This window comes from Ornithorhynchus anatinus, chromosome 17 (assembly GCF_004115215.2).
Source record: "Ornithorhynchus anatinus isolate Pmale09 chromosome 17, mOrnAna1.pri.v4, whole genome shotgun sequence".
NCBI lineage: Eukaryota > Metazoa > Chordata > Mammalia > Monotremata > Ornithorhynchidae > Ornithorhynchus > Ornithorhynchus anatinus.
In genome coordinates this window covers 41,255,953-41,278,571 of record NC_041744.1, presented here as the reverse complement: position 1 = coordinate 41,278,571, position 22,619 = coordinate 41,255,953, and positions in this window count along the sequence as shown.

Sequence of the window (22,619 nt, the reverse complement as noted above, 5' to 3'; positions counted from 1 at the left end):
AGTAGAATTCAATAAAATGAACCTTGTACCTTGCTCTGATCTGAGTCACCCTTTGTCTTTCTTTTTGGCCCTCCTCCAATCAGAAGCTTTTGCAGATTATTGTTAAATTCTTTGAGTTACTTTCCAGGTTACTTTTGGGCCTCCATCATTACCCAGATTTCTGAACAGGTGTTTGTTATGGCCTAGTGGAAAGACCACAGGTCTGGGAATCTGAGGATCTGGGTTCAAATCTCTGCTCTTCCACTTGTCTGCTCTTTGACTTTGGGCAAATCATTTAATTTCCATTTCCCTCAGTTTATTCATCTGTAAAATGGGAATTAAGTACGCCCCAGATTATAAACCCGCTGTGGGACAGGGAATATACTTGGCCTGATTATCTTTTATCTCCTCCGAGACTTGGTACATAGTAAGCGCCTAACAAATGCTACAATTGCTATTATTAACAGTTTATGAGCTGATTGCTCATTTGCTTGAGCAGCGAGATGTGGACTTAACTGGTTAGAAGGGGCAGGCTGAGAGAACAGATATCTGTTCATCAGTGGCAACTGTTACCTCCACCTTGACCTGAACCACCCCTGTCTCAATTCCCATAGCTGGGTTGGGGCTGAGTTGAGGCTGGAGCTGAGTTGGGACTGTAATTCTACAGTACTGTTCTGTGTTGTGCTGTGCTGAACCTGCTCTGTGCTCTGCTGTGTTGGGTGGGAGATATGCTGGGCTGGAGCTGGGCCTGGGCCTGGGGGCTGGGATTGTACTGGGCTGTGCTAAGTTGGGCTGAGGCTGGGGCTGGGGCTGGGGCTCATCTTGGAGTGGGAACTGGGGTCATCAACACACTAGAAGAGATCATGAGGAGAGAGGACTGGGATTATTCCAGCCCAAGGGATAGGGAAAGTGTGCCCGACCCAAATGAGCTCTGGATCTAACAGCTTCCTGTGGGGATGGACGCTATGGGGACTACCTGAGAGTCTGGGGGTTGCTGTGGTCATGGCTGGGGTGATGCTGGAGAGGATGGCACAGCACACATTGGAAAGTGGAGGGCAAGGGGGCCACTTATTTAATTTTGGGCGAGTCATTAAACTTCTCTATTCCTCAGTTACCCCTTCTTTAAAATGGGCATTAAATCCTACTTCCCCCAGTTTAGACTACAAGCCCCAAATGGGACTCACAATCTGATTATCATTCATTCATTCATTCAGTCATATTTATTGAGCATTTACTGTGTGCAGAGCACTGTACTAAAAGCTTGGAAAGTTCAATTCAGCAACAGAGACAATCCCTGCCCACAATGGGCTCACAGTCTAGAACGTCAATCTGATTATCATGTACGATCTGAAGAGGTTCCATAAAAACAAAAGGTCAAGTATGTCTAGCTATAATTTGTTTTAGTATCTCTGTCCCTTGAGGGCAGGAATAACCTGTTAATTCTACTGTTGCCTCTCTAATCCTTGTCAGTCAGTCAATCTTATTCATTGAGCACTTGCTGTGTGCAAAGCACTGTACTAAGCCCTTGGGAGAATACAATATAACTGACACAGTCCCTACCCATAACGAACTTACAGTCTAGGGGGAGTTTACTATGCACACAGTAGATGCTCAACAAATATTACTAGAAGAAATAGAATCCTTTCTATTCTGGATTCACAAAGATTCATCTACAGTTTTGGGGTTGTGGATGTTCATTTAATAGTAATTAGGTTGTATTCAATCCCTTCCCATCCTGGTTCACAGTCTAAGATGGAGAGAGAGCCAAACACTTTACAGATGAGGAAGCTGAGGTTCAGAGAAGTTAAATGACTTGCTCAGGGTCACAAAACAGAAAAGTGGCAGAGGCGATTCAAAAACTCAAATCCTCTGACTCCCAGGCAGGAGAAATTTCTCATAAGGTGTTTTGCACTGCTCTGCACATACTGGGGACTTAGTTAATATCGCTTCAGAACTGCAGAAAAAAATGAACAATTTTAGAGAGTAAATGGTTAAAAAAAATGAAATGGTTTCTTTGGTAAAGAGGAGTCACTACTTCTTTAAAATAATGACTCACTTGGGTTGCCATTTGGGAAGTAAAAAAAATGCTGATTTCTTGTGACAATCCAATTATCTTATTGTGGTGTGCAGACTGTTCAAACCCTGTAGTAATATGGTGAATGTGGTGCCTTTTTTTACAGGCATGAGCATGGTCACATGATTGTCCAGGTCTTAGACTATGATTAAAGAATCACACCTTGAATTCTGTGGTTTATGGGGCCCCCAAACAACCCCAAGAAAAGGGAGGAGGGAAAAGGCTGATTGCAAAACCCCCAAATAATAATAATAATGATTATAAAAACCTTCCTGAATTTCATCTCTGACACCTAGCTCTGCTATCAGAACGAGGACTTTAGGCCCAATTCAGACATTCCCCATTGAAATGAGACTGCCCCAGCTTCCCCACTTCCAACATTTAGGAGATCTGCAGTTTGGCGAGGATCCTTTTTTCTAAAAAGATCTCCAATAGAGTCAAGGAACACATTGGTGTTTCTACTAGCAAACCACACTTTTATTGATCCATATTTTTCCTTTAGCATATGCTACCCTAGTACACAAATACCTCTTCACATTCACACAGATGCACACCTCCTCACATTCACACACAAACATACTTCTTCACACCCAGAGTAGTTCCAAAGACTTGAGTCCTTATGAGACTCTATATATTACTCTTATCTATGAGTGTTCAGAATGCTATGCACCAATTATTTATCTTATCTCTTATCTTTTCTTCCTCTGGTACTGACTTGTTCAGTTTCTTCTGCCTTTCAGATTTTGCAGTCTCTTCTGATGATGATGATGTTGATGATGATAGTATTTGTTAAGCACTTACTATGTGTCAAGCACTATCCTAAGCACTGCAGCAGATATAAGCTAATCAGGTTGGACACAGTACCTTTCCCACATCAGGTTCACTGTCTTAATTCCCATTTTACAGGTGGGGTAACTGAGACCCAGAGAAGTTAAGTGACTTGCCCAAGGTCACACAAAAGACAAATGGCAGAGCCAAGATTAGAACCAGGTCCTTCTGGCTACCAGGCCCATGCTCCATCCACTAGGCCATGTGGCTTCCCTTTACTCCTTTGCAAGTGTACCAGAATATCAGGGAGTTACTGAATATCAGGGAGTTACCCAGCACAGGCCCTTATCCAAACTCCTCCTCTGCGTGTATATCCAGGAACATTTCACAGTCAGCACATGCACTCACACACTTACATCTAGGAAACCTATACACCCTCTTTGAAATTTATGACATATTTCCCTCTCCTTTTTTAACAACGGACTCTGTACAACAGTTTGAAAAACAGCAAAGTGCCAGTATACTTGTTTCATATATAGATTACACAAATCAAGATCCCAATAGCAATTACATGTAATTTTCCAAGAAATACTACAGCATGTATCCTTATTTTTAATGTAGAAGAAGCTGTTGGAGGCTATCCTTGAAATATCTCAGACAAACAACGAATAAAGTAGTTTTTTACAGAACTTATTTAGCACTTACTGACAGTCACTGTCTTAAATGCTGGGCTAGATACAAGCTAATCAGGTTGGACAGAGTCCCTGGCCTAAAAAGGGCTCACAGTCTTAATTCCCATTTTACAGATGAGGTAACTGAGACTCAGAGAAGTTAAATGACTTGCTCAAGGTCTCACAGCAGACAAGTTGAAGAGCTGGGATTAGACTCCCTGATCCGTGCTCTTTCCAATAGGCCATACGGCTTCCTCAGTTTCTATTTTGCTCAATTGAATCATTTCACATTTATCATTAACTCTTCTAGTTTTCACCAAATCTAAAACAGAACTAGCATCCTTGGTAGTTTTACTGAAAAATGATCCTGTTCTTAGGTTATGCCATGATTTTTGTGAATTGCTTGGGAGTTCAGGCATCAAGTTTGTTATAGATATGCATTATTTCCCTTCTAATGTTTCCAATTAGCCACCCAAACATTCACTTAGAGCAATAGTCAACACCACAAATGTGACTATCCTTGCTGTGCTCAGAAAAATAACGACCCATCAGCCAGCCATAGAAAACACAGCAAATTTAATGCCAGGATCTGTAGAACACTGGCCAAAGGTACATAGGGAAGGAATATTAGGCGTTTACCTGGTGCATTGCTGTCTATTACAGTGTTACACTTAATTGCCCAAGTAGTGTGAAATAGTGAATGATCTATCAATCAATTAATGCTACTTATTGAGTCCTTACTATGTGCAGAGAAACAGAGGAGTGGTCAGAAAGAGTTAGGAGGGGAACCAAGAGAAGACAACATCAGTGAATCCAAGTTTGGATAAAGTTTAAAGGAGAAAGGAGAAGGTCTACAGTCTTGAAGGCAGCTGAGAAGTCTAGAAGGATTAGGATAAAAGTAGAGGCTGTAAGATGTGGACAGAAGAAGGTCTCTGGCTACCTTAGGGAGGGCTGTTTCCTTGGACTGAAGAGGGAGGAAGCCGGAATGGAGGGGATAAAGGAGAAAATTGGAGGAGAAGAAGTAGAGACAGCAGGTGTAAATGTTCTCAAGAACTTTGGAGAGAGATAATAGGAGGAAGACAGAGCAATACCTGGAGGGAGCAGTGGGGTCGAGCATTGTTTGTTTTTTTTTTAGGATGAGTGTTTTAAAAAGTTATGAAAATATGGGGTCAGAAGGACAGGTGGAGGGAGTTGATTTAGAAAGCACTTGAGAGATCTCTTCTTAAGACATGATAGGGAGACTTGAAAAAGGTGGAGGCCAAGGGGTGATTGGAGAAGAGCAGGAGAGATTTTAAGGAGATCATGCCTTAGGGTTTCCATTTTGTTGATTAAGAGTGTGGTAGAGTCATTAGAAGAAAGAGATGGTGGGGGCTGGGGGACAGAATTCTAAAGAGGGCATTAAGTGTCTGATGGGGGCAGTGGGTACGAGAGTAAAGTAGAAATTAATACTCCTCCAATCAATCAATCAATCAGCTGCATTTATTGAGCACTTATTGTGTGCGGAACACTGTACTAAGCTCTTAAAACAGATAATATAACAAGACAGAGTTAGTAAACACATTCACTGCTGAAAAGGTGCTTACAGTCTAGAGGGGGAGAGAGACAATAATATAACTAAATGAATAAATAAATTACAAAGACTTAATTGGTACCATGTTAGACAAGATAGGTTTTCTCAAAAGTGATTGTCATGTCCAGCTAACCATCATTTCATCAGTGTACTTGATTGCCAAGTCATTATTCCCTTTTTCAAGTACACTTTGAATCAATTCTTCTCACCTTACTAGTGAACAGAGGATGGGGTGGCATGGGAAGGAGATGGGGGTGAACACCTCCAAACAGATAGCAGTCCCTACTACCCCAGCATCCCTCACCCTTCCTCAGAGACCACCCAATCACCTCAACTTCCCCCAGAGTAGGCCATCTATCTGTCTTCTAGACCTTCTTTCTTTCCACTGCACCCCTTAGCACCTTGAAGCTGCAACCAGGTCAGGGATAGCCAGATATATACTTATATTTTCCTTGACTGAACTAAGATTTTATTTGAAAGCAATAACTGGGGCAGTGTTAGAATAGTTTTTCTTTTTAAATATAATGTTAATAATAACAATAATAACTGGCATTTATTAGGCACTTACTGTGATATGAAGGTATCAAATGCTATAAAAAATATTATATATTGTGGTTTACTATTTTTCTCCCCTAATGAAAAGTTTGGGGTGATTTTTCTCTGATTTTTCTCAGACTGAATATAAACTCTTGAGACGTCTTTGAAGTTTTCAGACTGTAAACCCCTTCTGGAAGGGATCATGTTCACCAGGTCAGTTGTACTGTATTCTCCCAAGCATTTAGTATAGTGTTCTGCACAGGTAAGCACTCGGTAAATACTATTTTGACTGATTGACAACATATCCAGTTTTTTAAATCCTTTCTAAAGATTTATATAACCTAGGAGGAGACGAAATCTTTTATTATTGTGATTTTTACTGCTTTCCAAATTATATTGTTTGGGTCTTTTTATGGTAGTAACTTATTAATGTACATTATTTTGCTTGGAACTTTGTTTAGCAAATTTTTACCTACTCAATTATTTTTATGGACCTAAATAAGAGTCCTAATTGGGCTACAGTTTCTGCTAATTCATCCTGAAAAACACTGTTACTACCAGTTTTCTCCTTGCTCTTCCTCCTGCATTCACTATTTTTCACTTTCAGAAGTTTTTTGATTTGTTGGTTTGTGGATTAGTTTGTGCAAAATAAAGTCATACCTCATGATTACCTATTGATACCAAATTTTAGTTCCACAAAAATCCCACTTCTAGCTGATTGCACTGCTTTTTGCACTGGATAGGCTAGGTGACAGGGTGAAATAATTAGTAGGGATTTTGTGGGAGGAGCCTATGGGATGAGGGGGGGGGCAGAGGGAAGGGCCATCTCTCCCCTGGACTGCCTGCTAGTTTACTAGAGCAACTTTAGATGCTTCCACAGACCCTGGGTCTAGGCCCAGGGGCCTGATGGAGGGAGAGAGTGAGGGAAGGAGGGAGGGAGGAAAGAGAGTGTAGGAGGGAGAGGACAATATTGTAAGTACTGTGGAGAAAAGGAAACTGGAAAAAGAGACCACTCAGAGAAGATTTCAAGGCTGAGGCCACATCAAATGCTGCTCTGAGATAGTGAGTCCAGGCTGACCTCAATCCACCCTACCCCACGTAGTGTTTGGAGCCAGAAGTGTCTGTCTCCAGCAGACTCACTCTTTAGCTAGTTTATAAATCAACAATGTCTACCTGTATTTCCCATTCTCAATTGTAGGTTTCTTTAGGTTGGGGTTCATGTCTTGTGCTTCTGATGTACTCCGAAGAGAATGAAGATCTCAACCCCCTCGACTGAATGCAAAGCTGTTACATGTGTTCCTAGTAGGGTGATGTTTTGATTCCTGTATCTGTGAAAGCAAGTGTGAGGAAAGTATGACAGCTTAGATAAAAGCCTTTAGCTAAATATTAATTTGTATAATACCATTCAGTTGGATGAAAAGTATTTAGATTCCTTTCCTTGTCACTTTAGCACCAGTAATTACTTTCCTCTGGTGTTATTACTACTACTCTTGTCTGTTGCTATTGTATCCATTTTTTTTTTGAAAATTTTTGCTATCGTCATCATTATTATTATTATTATACTTGCTACCATTTACAATGTATCAAATAATGTTCTAAGCAGTAGTCAGTTGCAAGTTAACCAGGATGGATATAGTCCCTGTCCCACAGGGGGATAATAGTCTAAGAAGGAGGGAGAACAGTATTGTTTTGAATCTCCATTTTATAGATGAGGCAACTGAGGCATAGAGAATTTAAGTGACTTGCCCAAGGTCACATAGCAGATAACCAGTGGAGCTGGGATTAGAACCCAGGTCCTGACTTTCTCAATACTGTAGAAGGCACCTCCATCCTTTCTGTCTCACAAGCCCATAAACTTAGTGTTATCCTTGACTCCTCTCTCTCATTCAACCCACATAATCAATCTGTCACCAAATCCTTTTGGACCCACCTTCACAAGATTGCTAAAATCTGCCCTTTCCTCTCCATCCAAGCTGCTATTATGTTAAGATGACCACATCCTATTTGCCTAGATTACTGCATCAGCCTCCTTGCTGACCTCTCAGCCTCCTGTCCCTTCCCACTCTAATCCATACTTCATTCTGCTGCTCAGAACAAGAGAAGCAGCGTGGCTCAGTGGAAAGAGCATGGGCTTTGGAGTCAGAGGTCATGAGTTCGAATCCCAGCTCTGCCACTTGTCAGCTGTGTGACTGTGGGCAAGTCACTTAACTTCTCTGGGCCTCAGTTACCTCATCTGTAAAATGGGGATTAAGACTGTGAGCCCCATGTGGGACAACCTGATTCCCCCGTGTCTCCCCCAGTGCTTAGAACAGTGCTCTGCACATAGTAAGCGCTTAACAAATACCAACATTATTATTTTGCTATAAAATGTTCAGGACATATCACCTCCCTCTTCAAAAAAACTCCATCCTCCTCCGTTATCAAACAAAAACTCCTCACCTTTGGCTTTAAAGCAGTCCATTACCTTGCCCTTCCTACCACACCTTGCTACTCTCCTTCTACAACTCAGCCTGCACACTTCACTCGTCTATTGCTAACCTTCTCATTGTCCCTCGATCTCAATGCCTACCCTTAGCACATGTTCTGCCTCTTGGCTTGGAACACCCTTCCTCCTCAAATCTGCCAGGCAATTACTCTCCCCACTTTCAAAACCTTATTGAAGGCACATCTCCTCCAAGAGGCCTTCCCAAACTAAGGCCCACTTTTTCTCATTTCTCACCCTGTTCTGCATCGGTCTGACCTGCTCCCTCTGTTATTCCCCACTCCCAGGCCCAAAGCACTTATATACATATCTGTAACTTTATTTTTATTGATGTCTGTCTCCCCCTATCAAGACTGTAAGCCCATTGTGGGCAGGGAATGTCTCTGATTATTGTTGTATTGAAATTTGGCCAAGTCTTAAGTACATAGTTCTGCATAGAGTAAGCAACCAATAAATACAATTGATTTGAATAAATTGAAGGTCCTTTGACTCCCAGGCCCATGTTCTTTCTACTTGGCCACACTGCTCCCTAATTCTTGAGCCTAAAATCTCCTGGATTAGAGTATCCAGTCAGTTCTCCTAGTGCATGAGGGTGGTATTCTTGATGCACCAATGGATCCCACTTTATAGAAAATTCACCTCTTGACCAAATCAGATGTGCGTGCCATACCACATGCATGCCCACAATTATTTTTTCCAAAGCCATATTGCTTTTTTAACCAGAGAGGGGCATATTATTGAAAGAATGTTCCCTAACTTTGCCATTGTGTTCTATCCCAAACATTCAGTGAAAATATACCTTCTAGGAAAACTCACTGATTGATTTGTCCCAGAACACAGAAGCATATCACTCTTGCAGCTCCTGGAAAAAGTGCTCTCTGCTCAAGGACAGCAGCTTTGGCTTGTGATTATTATCATCATCATCGTCACCATCACCATTGTATTTGTTAAGCGCTTACTATGTGCCAAGCGTTGTTCTAAATGCTGGGATAGATACAAGATGATAAATGGTCAGAGAGTCCTTGTCCCAAATGGGGCTCACAGTCTAAGTAGGAGGGAGAAGAGACCCTTAATCCCCATTTTACAGATGAGGAAATTGAAGCACAAAGAAGTTTAGTGACTTGGCCAAGCTAACATAGCAGGCAACTGGAAGAGCTGAAATTAGAACCCAGGTCCTCTCACTCCCAGACCTGTCCTCTTTCCACTAGGCTGCGCTGCTCCTTGTCGATTGTATTTGAGCTATTTCCATTATCACTGAAGCAAGGGCCCTTCTACTGCTGGCCATGCCTCCCTCTCCCCTACCTCCCAGTTGGGAAGGCTTCATACACAAGTCCCTCACTGACCACCAGGTCACCTCCAGATTCCTGTGGGGTTTCTCCTTCTGCCCCGCAGCCCCCCACCCACCCCGGTCCAATAGAGCAGCAGATCTGGAAAGGGGGTGACACCGTTCATTAGAAACTGTCATTTCATTGACATTACCATTCATCCTCCCTTCCTGCAGCTTTTTCAGTAACTGTCATCCTTTCTGGTGGCGTCCTAAGGTGAATCAAATACACAGGAAACATTTCATGTTCAGGCCTGAATTTGAGATCTTGGTAGCAACAAGCAAAGGGGATTTCACAGGCTCGGGCATTATATAAAGAAGGATAGTGAATCGCTTCAGTTCTGTTCTTTGAACCACAATCCTCTGGTATGAAATCACTGAGACCCTGAGGCTCTGCCCTTCTCCAGCTCAGTTTGGGGAGGAAGTGGTTTATTGGAGGTGTAAAATGAGAGCAGCAGATATTCCTATATATACCCTACCTTCTCCCCCATCTCCTCCTTGCAAGCCCTGCTAAACCTGAGTTACCAAACACCCGAGGAACGAGGCAGAGTGAGGCCGAGTGAGGCAGAGCAAAGCAAAGTGAGGCAGGAGCAAGGGGCCCTGGTGACTTCTAAAACTGGCTCTACTAACACTTCTCTTTCACAAGTCATGATAGCCACGGGTTTGGTTTTGTTTGGTTTTTCGTAGGTTTTTTTTTATTATTTCAGATTGAAATGATAAATAGCAGTGATCTACTTTGGCTCAGCAAATGGGTCCCATACTTCACTCCTCTAACATCAACCTACTCACTGTGTCTCAATCTCATCTTTGTGCCACTGACCCCTTGCCCATGTCCTCCCTCTGGCCTGGAACTCTATTTCTCTTCATAGACAATAAACCACCACGCTCCCTAACCTCAACGCCCTCCTAAAGTCATATCTCCTCCAGGAAGCCTTCCCTGACAAAGCTGTTATCTCGATAACCCAATTTTCCCTCCCTTCCGCATTGCTTTTCCACTTGGGTGCACAGCTGCTAAGCACTTTGATACTTAACCCACACTGACCCTACAGCTCCAACGTTCATATACTTATAGTCTATTATTTCCCCTACGTGTAATGTCCATCTCCCCAAATAGATTGTAAGCTCCTAGTTAGAAGAGAGCATGTCTACTAACAATATTGTTCCTTCCCAAGTGTTTAGTACAGTACTTGGCACAGAGTAAGTGCTCAACAAATGCTATTGGCTGATTGATTGATGTGCCAACCTCAACTCCTCAAAGTATAGCAAGGACCTCTATGTACCTCTAACATGAAAGGAACAGAAGGTTTTGCAAGGGTCTTTCCAGCAACACTCAAATTGATATTTGTTAAGTGCTTACTATGTGCTAAGCACTGTTCTAATCACTGGGGTAGGTACAAGGTCATCAGGTTGGACAGAGTCCCTGTCCTACATGGAACTCACAGTCTTAATTCCCATTTCACAGATGAGATAACAGAGGCACGGAGAAGTTAAGTGACTTGCCCAAGGTCACACAGCAGACAAGTGGAGGATCCAGGATTAGAACCCAAGATCACTGACTTTCAAGTCTGTGTTTTTGCCACTAGGCCATGCTGTTTCACATACTCCTGGTTTCTCACAGTCAGTACCATCTTCTAAAACAAATGAGTGGTTTGTATTATTTAGAAATAGCCATTTACTAAGTCATCAGCAGTCTGCATCTGCAGTACTAATGATGAGTCCCCTGGAGGTTCATTCATTCATTTATTCAATAGTATTTATTGAGCGCTTACTATGTGCAGAGCACTGTACTAAGCGCTTGGAATGAACAAGTTGGCAACAGATAGAGACAGTCCCTGCCATTTGACGGGCTTACAGTCTAATCGGGGGAGACGGACAAACGAGAACAATGGCAATAAATAGAGTCAAGGGGAAGAACATCTCGTAAAACAATGGCAACTAAATAGAATCAAGGCGATGTACATTTCATTAACAAAATCAATAGGGTAATGAAAATATATACAGTTGAGCAGACGAGTACAGTGCTGAGGGGATGGGAAGGGAGAGGGGGAGGAGCAGAGGGAAATGGGGGGGAAAGAGGGTTAAGCTGCGGAGAGGTGAAGGGGGGGCGGTAGAGGGAGGAGAGGGAGAAGGGGAGCTCAGTCTGGGAAGGCCTCTTGGAGGAGGTGAGTTTTAAGTAGGGTTTTGAAGAGGGGAAGAGAATCAGTTTGGCGGAGGTGAGGAGGGAGGGCATTCCAGGACCGCGGGAGGACGTGGCCCAGGGGTCGAGGGCGGGATAGGTGAGACCGAGGGACGGTGAGGAGGTGGGCGGCAGAGGAGCGGAGCCTGCGGGGTGGGCAGTAGAAAGAGAGAAGGGAGGAGAGGGAGGAAGGGGCAAGGTGATGGAGAGCTTTGAAGCCTAGAGTGAGGAGTTTTTGTTTGGAGCGGAGGTTGACAGGCAACCACTGGAGGTGTTTAAGAAGGAGAGTGACATGCCCAGATCGTTTCTGCAGGAAGATGAGCGGGGCAGCGGAGTGAAGAATAGACTGGAGTGGGGCGAGAGAGGAGGAAGGGAGGTCAGAGAGAAGGCTGACACAGTAGTCTAGCCGGGATATAACAAGAGCCTGTAGCAGTAAGGTAGCCGTTTGGGTGGAGAGGAAAGGGCAGATCTTGGCGATATTGTAAAGGTGAAACCAGCAGGTCTTGGTAACGGATAGAATGTGTGGGGTGAACGAGAGACACAAGTCAAGGATGACACCGAGATGGCGGGCCTGAGAGACGGGAAGGATGGTCGTGCCATCCACAGTGATAGGGAAGTCTGGGAGAGGAGCGGGTTTGGGAGGGAAGATGAGGAGCTCAGTCTTGCTCATGTGGAGGTATGTTCCAGGAAATCATTTTCACATTTTCCAAATTGCTCAATCACTCAACCGTATTTATTGAGTACTTACTATGTGCAGAGCACTCTACTAAGCTCCTGAGAGAGTACAATATAACAGAATTGTGTTAATTGTTCAAAATTCTCTAAACCCAAGTGAGGTAAAATAATCTAATTATTTGTGCAGCAAATGGCTGTGTACGCAGCCACCCCCAGTAGCTCCCAAGGATGTAGATGTGATGATACAAGAGAACGGTGAAAGAAAAAGAGGGTACGGGACAAACAGAAACGTTTGCAACCAGTTCCAAAATTCAGTCTGATTTCCATTCTCTCTGTGATATACGGATGGACCCTCATCAGCCCTTCCTGCCAGAACCGTAATCCTGAACCAGCAGGCATCCCGGGGCCCAGACTTGTTCAATCTGGTCCAGCCTCACTCTGCCCCATCCTCCCCTTCACCCCACTCCCCCTTTGACTCCTCCATCACCCTGCTGATGCTGATGTTGTGCCTGCTAATCAATTATTATTGTTATTATTAGCATTATTATTATTATATTTATTAAGCACTTTCTATGTGTCAAATGGTTTTGAAGGAGAGCCTACTGCATGAGATGGATGGCATTAAGGACTTGTAAGAGAATAGTGGAAGCAAGACACAGGCTCCCTGCTATCAAGGAACTCGGAATCTAAACTCACTGACAAAAATAAAAAAACTATTTAGAAATAGTAAATGATAGCATGGCTTAGTAGAAAGGGTATAGGACTGAGCTTCAGAATATCTGAGTTCTAATCCCACCTCTGTCACTGGCCTGCTGTGTGACCTGGGGCATGTCACTTAACCTCTCTGCACTTCAGTTTTCTCATCTATACAAAGGGGTAAGAGACTTTCTCTCCCTGGCTATGGTGAGGATAGTTTTGACTTCCTTTCATGGGCTGTTAGTGTTTCTCTGCTAGACCTGTATTTTGTTTCAACCTTTCCAGAGAAGCTCATTGCTTCTCCTCTTGCCCACTTCATTCTTAGGTTGTACAGGTCAAGTTTTTCTACCCCAGGCTTTAGTACAGAGCTGTACACAGTAGTTACTCAATAAATGCAAATGAATGAATGAATGAGTGAATGGGATATCAAAAACACTACAATGAATCCCACCAATGTATTGTCCACTATTGAGTAAGAAGTCCTTCAAAGCATAGGAAAGAAGCTAGAATATGGAGACAAGATTTTAGGGCCTACTTTTGAGGAAGTAAAACCCATGCAAAACTGAATGCATTTCTGCAGAAATCTACAAGCATGGAGGGAACCTAGTTCTCAGACATCTGCTTGACTTAAGCTTCACCTCAACATATGGTCTCCTGAGGAAATGCCCCACATGACTTCAAAGTAGTTGCAGTACTCACTGTATTTATAAAGTGCTGACTGTGTTTGAAGCAGCTAACTAAGTTCTGGAAAGGAGTAAATGGGTGGGAATTAGACACTGTCACTGGCCCTCAAGAAGCTCATAATCCAGGGACATAAAGTGAGGAACCTTAGGGCCCTCAGCTATCTTTAGCACTTGCAGGAATTGTAATAACAGTAACAATAATGATAATGATAATTGTGATATTTGTTAAGCACTTACTATGTAACAAGGACTGTACTAAGTGCTGTGAAGATACCAAATAATCAGATCAAACACAGTCTCTGTCCCACACGAGGCTGACAGTCTGAGAGGGAAGGAAAGTAGATAAAGAAACTGAGGCACAGAAAAGTTAAGTGACTTGTTTATGGTCACACAGAGGGAAAATGTCAGAGCTGGGATTAGAACCCCAGATTCCCTGAATCCCAGCCCTGTGCTCTTTGCACGAGGTGATGCTTCTTCTCACTGATTTTCTTGGAACTCCATGCTACTGCACCCCATGACTGTCCCGGGAGTTTACTGCCACCATTTTATGACTCATAGATTTAGTACCTCCAAAACGTACAGAAAGCACAGGGTGTAGATCTGTGGGTGAGACTGGGAGGAAATAACAAATGTCTCACCTCTTCCCTTTGATAGCAAGTCTCTCTGAATTAACAGGTTCAACATCCATGAGTGGCTCAGGCACTTGCTTTGGTAACAAACAGATACACTAGAATTTTCAAGGTTTGGAGGTTTCAGTTGCAACAGTAGTGATACAGTTTTGAATGATGCACAATGAAATCTCCAACCGGATCCAGGGATGAAGGCCTAGCTCTGATTTTACATGTCACCTAGGCAGACGGGCTCTGTCCAGCCACTTCTGAGGGTGATGTCTTCAGATGCAGCCCTAATTCCCCAACTTCAATCAATCACACTCATTAAGCGCTTACTGTGTGCAGAGCACTGTACTAGGTATTTGGGAGGGTACAACACAATAATATAACAGACACATACCCTGCACACAACACTTCTGTCCAGCCCCAGATTTTAACTCTCCAGCCCCATGAAGAACCTGAGCCACCTCCACCATGGAGCCAGTCCCCTTGGTCTACCAACCATGGAGAGCCTGGACCATGATATACCTCCCAGACACTGGGCTCTGTAACATCCTTTAGCCAGTACTTCCATCTCCCACAAACTCTTGGGGTGGGGTCAGGACCAATTCAGTTCTCCATTTTCCCCTAATGCCTTCGCCCTGGGGTGGGGCCATACCGAAATGTTTGTGGACCATGTGGCGGGCTATGACATCACCTGTTGGAGAAATAGCTGGGGATTTCACAGTGAAGGAGGGCAAATTGGTGAGGCTTGCACAGCTCTCTTAGACCAGGGGTATGGACCTCCTGCCCAGTCATCAACAACAGACTGCAGAACACACTGACAGCTCAGACACTAATGAAAGGCCACAGAAGATTTGTATCAGCTGGACCATCTCGGGAAGGTAGGAGGGAGGCTGCCTGCATCAGCTAGGGAAGGTTTGGGTTGGGAATGGGTCAAAGTGATAAAACCCAGATCTGTAGGTTTTATGTACTTAGTGTTGGAGCAGGAGGACACATACGAAGCCCCAACAAGGAGGAGAGGAATTAAGGAACCTGACTTGGAGTGAGCTGGTGGTTTGAGTACTTACTATGCAGTGAACCTCCCTGGGAGCAGTAGCATTGTTCATTCTTAAATAAAACCCAGGGTTTCCCCTGACCTGGAAACACTGTAATAATAATACCAATAACAGTGATATTAATGACAATAAAAATAATAGTATTTGTTAAGCACTTAATATGCTCCAGGCACTGTATTACTTAACACAGTGCTGGGGTGGTCACAGACAAATTGGGTACAGTCCTTGTCATTCATTCATTCATTCATTGAATTATATTTTTTGGCCCTTACTTTGTGCAGAGCACTGTACCAAGAATTTGGGGAGTACAATACAACAAAAAACAGCACATTCCCTACCCACAACAAACTTACTGTCTAGAGGCAAGGAGAGAGATTGTAATATAAATAAACAAATACAGCTAAGTACATAAGTGCTGTGGGGCTGTAAGCCCAGAGAGGACAGTGTCAGGTGACACAGAAGGGAGTGAGAGAAGAGGAAAGAGGGGGCTTAGTCAGGAAAGGCTTCCTGGAGGACAAATGCTTTTGAAAGGAGGAAGAATAGAGTCTCTGGGATTTGAGGAGGGAGGGCATTCCAGGACAGAGGCTGGATGTGGTCAAGGGGTCAGTGGCGAGATAGACAAATCGAGGCACAGTGAGAAGGTTAGTATTAAAGGAGAGAAATATGCGGGATGAGTTGTAGTAGGAGAGTAGCAAGGGGAGGTAAGAGGAAGCAAGGTGATGGAGTACTTTAAAGCCAATGGAGAGAAGTTTTTGTTTGATGTGGTGGTGGATGGACATCCACTGGAGTTTTTTGAAGAGTGGGGTGGCATGGACTAAACATTTTTGTAGAAAAATGACCCGGGCAGCAGAGTGAAGTATGGACTGGAGTGACGAGAGACAGGAGGCTGCCAGGTTAGCAAGGAGGCTGATTCAGTAATCCAGGCAGGGTAAGATGAGTGCTTGGATTAATGTGGTAGCAGTTTGGATGGAGAGGAAAGGGTGGTTTTAGAAATGTTGTGAAGGATTTAGTGATGGATTAAATATTTGGGTTGAATGAGAGAGAGGAGTCGAGGATAATGCCTAGGTTATGGGCTTATGAGACAAAAAGAATAGTAATGCCACCTCCAGTGATGGGAAAGTCACAGGAAGGACAGGGTTTCAGGGGTAGATGAGAAGGTCTGTTTTGGTCATATTAAGCTTGAGGTGATGGGAGGATATCCAAGCAGAGATGTCTTGAAGACAAGAGGAAATGAGAGACTGCCAAGAGATCAGGGCTGGAGTTGTAGTTTTGGATATCATCTGCATAAAGGTGGTAGTTGAAGCCATGGGAGTGAATGACTTCTCCAAGGGAGTAGTTGTAGATGGAGAATAGGTAACTTGGAACTAAATCCTGAAGGACTCACACAATTAGGAGGTGGAAGTCAGAGGAGTAGCCTGAGAAAGAGACTGAGAATGAGTAGTCAGAGAGATAGGAGGAGAAACAGGAGAGGACTGTACCAGTGAAGCCAAGATTGGATAGTGTATGCAGGAGCTGGGGGTGGTCCACAGTGTTGAAGGCAGCTGAGTGGTCTAGTAGGATTAGGATGGAGTAAGGGCCATTGAATTTGACAAGAAGAAGATCATTAGTGTCTAACGTAGGAAGTTTCCCTGGGCTGAAGGGGGCAGAAACTAGATTGGGGAGGATCAAGAAGAACCCACCTGACCTCTTTGTTTTGGGATTTTTTTCCACTTTCCTGACCTCACATTTGGCCATATCCTCCGTTGCAATTGGTTTTTTTCCACTGATGTCACCAGGTGAGTGATTGAAATGCTTTGTAAAATAGTACCTTCCCTTCAATGCTCCAACCTTTCATCCTTATCTATCTATGTGAGGGATTAGCCTGATAGACCATTACAGGGCATGTAACTGCTGTTTTCCTTAGGCTTTTTGACAGTCCTTAGCTTTTTCTTGATTTTTTAAATGGCATTTGTTAAGCACTTTTTTTAAAATGGTGCTTTTTAAGGGCTTACTATGTGCAGGCACTCTACTGAGGCCTGAGGGAGACACGTGTTAATCAGGTTGCACACAGTCCATGCCCCACATTAAGCTCACAGGCTTAACCCCTATTTTACAGATGCCATAACTGAGGCACAGAAAAATGAAATGGCTTTCCCAAGGTCACACAGCATGTCATATGATTTATTATAAGTTGCCTATTTTTCTTCGTATTTGCCTCAATAGCACAGTGACTACCTCAGATAATAATGCTTGTCACTGATTCAGTTGAAAGAGTTTCCTGGTGGCTTGGAAGTGGATTCTAATCCCAGTTCTACAGCCCTTAATGTGTCATGGTGGCACAGAATAGGTTTGCCAGATCCAGATGCACCAACCAGCCAAACTTTACACTCAAAGTGAAAGAGTATTTTCTCCCTGCACCTAGTGACTACAATGCCTTGGAGTACCTAAGCACTGAGACAAGGTTTTCAGGGCAGCCGAATTTGCTTAGCAGTTGCCCGATGAGGTGTCAGGTACTCAATTTAAAATCAGTTAGAATACTAGGACTTTTCCCTCCATTGGATTAAATTTGGGGCCATGTTGCTGTATAACCAAAATCCATACCACTGACAGCCAACCTGTCAGTGTATTTTCTCTTCCTCGATCTCATCTATCTTACTACTGACTGCTCACCCACTTCCTGATTCTGGCCTGGAAAGCCCTCCCTCATCATATCCAACAGATAATCACTCTCCCCATCTTCAAAGCCTTTCTGAAGACACATCTCCTCCCAGAGGCCTTCCCTGATTTAGCCCTTATTTCCTCTTCTCCCACTCCCTTCTGCATTGCCCTGATTTGTTCCCTTTAATCAATCCCATCTCAGCCCTATAGCACTTATGTACATATCCATTATTTATTTATATTAATGTCTGTCTTCCCCCTTAGACTTTGAGTCTGTAGTGGGCAGGGAAAATATCTGTCAATTCTGTTATACTGTACTCACCCAAGTGCTCAGGATAAAGCTCTGCAGACAGTAAGTGCTCGATAAACATGATTGATTGAATTATTTAATTTAGTCAGAATTCAAAAGGGACCTCTTCTTGAACCCTATAAGGAATCACAAAATTCTGATTACCCATGACTAATAACAAATAAGTTTCTAATTGAAGCTACAGTGGAAAAAGATGCAACCTAATATATTGAAATAGATTTAAAACAAACTAAGATTTGCCTCAGAAAACTCAACACCTACTTGCCTGACCTACCTTACCTAGGGGATGGGGACTTCTTTCTCGTGTAGAACTTGCTCTGCAGAGTTATAAGCTGCTGCCAATTTGTAAATTCCTTGAGGGCAAGGATTTTGTCCACTAATTTTACTTAACTTTCTCAAATGCTTAGTCCAGTGCTTTGCGCAGAGAAAGCACTCAATAAATAGTAGTAGTAAGAGGAGGAGGAGGAAGATGAGGAGGAAGAGCATTTATTAAATGCTTATGTGCAGAGCACTGTGCTGTGAGAAAAGCAGTAGTGTCTAGTGGATAAAGCACAGGCCTGGAAACCAGAAGATATGGGTTCTAATCCTGATTCCACCACTTGTCTGCTGTATGACCTTGGATTAGTCACTTACCTTCTCTGTGCCTCAGTTTTCCCAACTGCAGAATAGGGATTCAAAACCCATTCTCCCTCCTACTTAGACTATAAGCTCCATGTGGACTGTGTTCTGCCCAATTAACTTGTATCTACCCCTTTGCTTAGAACAGTGTTTAACACATAGCCCTTAAGAAATACTATTAAAAAACTACTGGGAAAGAAGACAAAATGTTATTGTTACCCTCCCCTCCTACCCAAAGAGAACTCTGGGTGGTTTGGCTCAAGCAAGTACCATATCTAACTGGTGCAAAAAAGATAAGGAGTCAGTCTCTTGCTTCCTGGAAAATGTCAATTTTTTCTTACCTTCCTTTCAATTATCTTGCCAACTTCCAGCTTGATCTCTGGATGCTTTGAAGGCACACAGTTCACACCAAAGACTAAGCGAGATACAGACCGGTCTATTGAACACAATACACAGGTCCGGTAGTGTTCCCTGCACATTTTCTTTCTGTGTCTTGCTATCAGGATCGTAACTGCAGGTCTATGTTTTAGCTTGAAGTCGTATTCTAATTCAGGTACTGCATGGGAGAATGTGTTCTTCAATAGTTTATCTGGAAGGATTTATTTTTAATGTTATTTTTTAAGTGCTTACTATGTGACAGGTCCTGTATTAAGCTCTGGGTAGATACAAGATAATCACATTGGACCCACAGTCCCTGTCTCACAAAGGGCTCACAGTCTTAATCCCAAATTTAAGTTGAGGTAATGAGGCACAGAGATGTTAAGTGACTTGCCTAAGGTCATACAACAAGCAAGTGGGAGAGTGTAGATTAGAACACAGGCCCTCTGACTCCCAAACCTATGTTCTCTCCATTAGGTCATGCTGCATCTCATACTAGCTGAAGTTTTGCTGGAAATGAAAGTAGTGACTTTTACTGGTACTTTTCAGTCAGCTCACACACCTGTCCTCATGAAGATAGTAACTGCTCTGAAATCCTACCACCACCTAAACAATTACAACAGAAAGTGGTTTGCTTGACCAGCTCAGAAAAAAAGACAGATCAAAAACCTCAGATCACACTAGAGTTAGCACTTTCCTTAGCTTTTTAAACCTTAGCACCCACACATGTAGTTTCCATCAATCGATCAATCAATCCATCAATGCTATTTATTCATTCATTCATTCAATCGTATTTATTTAGCGCTTACTGTGTGCAGAGCACTGTACTAAACACATTGCTAAGTGCAATGCAATGGAGTTAGTTGACCCAATTCCCGCCCACAAGGACTAGAGAGGGGGACAGATACTAGAGAAGCAGCGTTGGCTCAGTGGAAAGAGCACAGACTTTGGAGTCAGAGGTCATGAGTTTGAATCCCAGCTCCGCCACTTGTCAGCTGTGTGACTGTGGGCAAGTCACTTAACTTCTCTGGGCCTCATTTACCTCATCTGTAAAATGGGGATGAAGACTGTGAGCCCCACGTGGGACAACCTGATTCCCCTGCATCTACCCCAGCGCTTAGAACAGTGCTCTGCACATAGTAAGCACTTAACAAATACCAAAATTATTATTATTATTATTAAAATAAATTGCAGAAGGATGTGTATATAAATGCTGGGGGATTGGGGGTGGGGTGAGTTTCGAAGGTGTTGCTGTAGTGCATGAAGATTGCTGCTAACTAAGAGGGAGAGAGTTGAAGCCAATGATCAAGACTTGCTGCTAATATGGGGAAAAATGGGAACCATTGAAGGTTTTTAAGAAATGGGAAAATAAGTGATATTTAAGATAGGAAAACTATGAACTGGAGAGGAATAAGACTGGAAGCAGGAAGACCAGTGAGCAGGCTTTTTCAATAATCTAGCCTGGATATGTTGTGGGCAGGGAACCTGTCTGTTATTGTTATACTGCACTCTCCCAAGCACTCAGTATAGTGATTTGCACACAGTATACTCTCAATAAATATGATCAAATTAATATGACAAATTGGTGGACATATGCATTGAAAGAAGGAAGGGGATCTGTGCAATGCTATAGAAGAAAATCTAGCAATATTTATGATAGACTGAAATTAAAGTTGAAAAGAAGGAAGGATTCAAGGTGGCAAGTCTGAGGTTTCAGGCTTCTGGGGCAGAGAGGATGACAGTTTTGTCCACAGTCAGCCCCTTGAGGGACAGGAACTGTGTTTAATTCCCAACTGTGTATTCTCTTCCAGGGAAGATAATTCCCTCTGCTCACAATGACTATTTCAAAAATACTGTTATCAAGCAGTCTGGCTTAGTGGAAGGAACATGGACTTGAGAGTCAGAGGTCATGGGTTCTAATCCTGCTCTGCCACTTGTCAGCTGTGTGACTTCGGGCAAGTCACTTAACTTCACTATGCCTCAGTTACTTCATCTGTAAAATGGGGATTGTGAACCCCATGAGGGACAACCTGTTTAGCTTCTATCCACCCCAGCACTTGGAACAGTGCTTGGCATATATTAAGCGCTTAACAAATACCATTATCATTATTATTATTACTATTACTCTTCCTGTTACTCCCGTTACTACTACAAGCTACGGTGATGGAAAATTTGGGGGAACGAATGGGTTTTTGAATAGAAGATGAGGAGTTCTGCTTTAGCTCTGCCTTGATCTTGTCTTTTGGCCACCTGGCCCTAGCTCCCATCATCCCCCAGACTGGAATTCCTTCCTCCTTCATTTCTGACGGACCATCGCTACCCTCATTTTCAAAACCTTACTAAAATCTCCTCCAAGAAGCCTTCCCAGACTAACCTCTCATCTTGCTTCCCTAATCTCCTTCCCTTCTGCATAGCCTATCCCTTCTGTCTATATTCCTTAATCACTTTGATACTTACCCACCCCTACAGCACTTACGTACCAATACTACTACTACTAATAGTAATAATGATAATAACTGTGGTTTCCGTGAAGTGCTAAGTATTTACCAAGTACTGCACTAAACACTGAAGTCATCTGGTCTTCCACGGGGCTCACAGTCTAAGTAGGAGCAAGAATGGGTATTGAATTCCCATTTTACATGTGAAGGAATTGAAGTACAGAGAAGTTAAGTATCTTGTCCAAGGTCACACAGCAGGTAAATGGCAGAACCAGGATTAGAATCCAGGCCCTCTGACTCCCAGGCCAATGTTCTTTCCCCTAGGCCATGCTGCTTCCTAACCATTTTTCCTGCTGCTTCTGCTGTCTGTTATTTGTTTTAATGTCTATGTCCCCTACCAAACTGCAAACTCCTTGAGGGCAGGGAATATGTCTTTGAATTATATTGCATTATACTCTCTGAAGAGCTTAATACAGTGCTCTGCATATAGTAAGCCCTCAATAAATACCATTTTATTGACTGTTTCAGTGTAACTTCCAAGTGGAAATTTCTTGGAAGCAAGGAGAGATGTGAGTTTGCAGGGGAGGTGGAGAGTCAGGGTTAGCAAGGTAGATTTGGGAGTCATCTACATACATTGAAATCTACACAGTTTTCTGGGCATATCTGTCCACTCCTCCAAAATCTCCAATGATTGCCCAGACATCTCCACATCAAGCAGAAATTCCTCGCCATTGCCTTTAAGGCACTCAATTAGCTCCCCACTTCCAATCTATCCTCACTCCTCTCCCACTACAACCCACCCCAACTACTTCATTCCTTTAATGTCAACCTATTTACTGTGCCTCAATCTCTTCTCTCTCACTGCCTTTCTTAAGCCCTTCCCCATGCCTGGAACTTCCTCCGCTTACAAATCTGACAAACCACCCTTCCCCTC